Raw genomic sequence first — 1713 nt, 5'->3', positions numbered from 1 at the left:
GCTGTGGGTTTCAGGGTGAAGATCTTCTCTCACTACTCTAAAGGGCCCCTTTGGCAGTAGGAAACACATAGACTATTATGGAGATTGATTTTGGAATTTACTCAGATTTCTAATGAGAGAAAAGTTGATGGAAGGCAGGGACTGAGAACCAGACTATAATGGGAGTGGTTACAATGCAGAACAAACTCTCAACATTGACTGCTATCACAGCAGATGCTTCACAGTACTTCCAAAGCTGTAAATCTCATGAAAGGGGATTGTCCTCTGGTAGATTTGAACCGGCAGAGAGTAGTGCCTTTTGCTTATCAGGGCAAATCCACAGACAAGGCCACCAGAGTGGCCTACTAAACTTTTTTTGTTCCCTGCCAAACTTTTATAACACAATTTGTTCCCTAACAACTTTTTGTATCACAATTTGTTTTCTGGGTCTTGAGGTTTTCTGAAAATGTTACAGAAACTTTTCTGGTTTTAAATCTTTTGTTACCATTTACAAAAGTAAGCAGATATTCAGAGGACAAAAAAAAAAAAGATGAGAGGGGGGGAAATGCTACCCATATGTTGGGGTGAGAAGTGACAAGAAGAAAATTATAAAAGCAAAACCACCACCAAGGACATCGCTTTAGAGTCAAGGGCTGCTAGAAAGAAACACAGCAGGATAAAGAGGGCACGTGAGGATCCCACTGATAGCAAATGCTTTTAGGCCTTGTGAGAGAATGTCATCCCAAGGAGGCACCAGCGGGCCAACAATTAAGCAATCCCATTCCTGCTCTCGTGCGACCTTTGCTGACTGGGAAGGCAAGATTATGAAAAGACAGCCAGAAGCAGAGGTGCATAACAACAGACAACACTCTGGGACTTCTGGAGAGAGAGCTGTGCACTGAAGAACAGCCAGAGAAGTCTTTCTGTAGAGATTGAACCAGCCCCTAAAAATTAGTAGAATTAGGATAAACAAGGCATGAAAGAGCCAACAAAGAATAAAAATATGAGGGGAAATGAGGGAAATACAGTTATTCCTAATGAGAGTCAGTGAACTGGTGTGACTAGATTTTAGAGAGCTAGGAAGACCAGAATGTAACAGATGGAAAGTAGCTAACATAGGTGACTCGCCACCAAGTGGTAGATTGGTCTTCTTGAGAAGTGGAGCAATGTAGACTCAGAATTTATATCTGTTGCCAGGAAGTTGAATAATCATAAGCATCATAGATAAATGGCCTAGGCACTTGTAGACAATGATGCTGGGTTCATATGTAGCCTCTACCTCTCTCAATGTGGTGACATCTTTCCTGAACAATCATGCAGATATCAGAGGTTGACTGATACCACTTGTCACATCATTTTGAATGTTAGTCTCTCTTCTGTGGTAGATTTTCTCTAGTGACTGGTAACTCATAACCCAAAGATCATCACACATTGTGTCTACTCTCAGATCTCATCCATCTACATATTTCTACCCAATTATCTAATTGCCCAGCCTTTTTTCCTTGTAGGCTCCTACATAGCCAACCAGGTCATTTACTACTTTCCTTGAACATCATACAGGATAGTCTTTAACAGCAATTCAACATAAAGGAAAGACAAATCCTCACAGCTAGACTGAAAAGCACCATGATAAACACAGAGAAGGTTGTGGTTGTCAAGAATTTCATTTAACTTGGATTTACAATCAATACTCGTGGAAGCAGCTGTCAAAAAAGTAAAACCTTAAAATTCATT

Source organism: Elephantulus edwardii, unplaced genomic scaffold (genome assembly GCF_000299155.1).
Source record: "Elephantulus edwardii isolate Elephantulus edwardi_28Jun2011 unplaced genomic scaffold, EleEdw1.0 scaffold00060, whole genome shotgun sequence".
Lineage (NCBI taxonomy): Eukaryota > Metazoa > Chordata > Mammalia > Macroscelidea > Macroscelididae > Elephantulus > Elephantulus edwardii.
The sequence above is the reverse complement of the archived record's forward strand: the minus strand, read 5'-3'. Positions refer to the sequence as shown.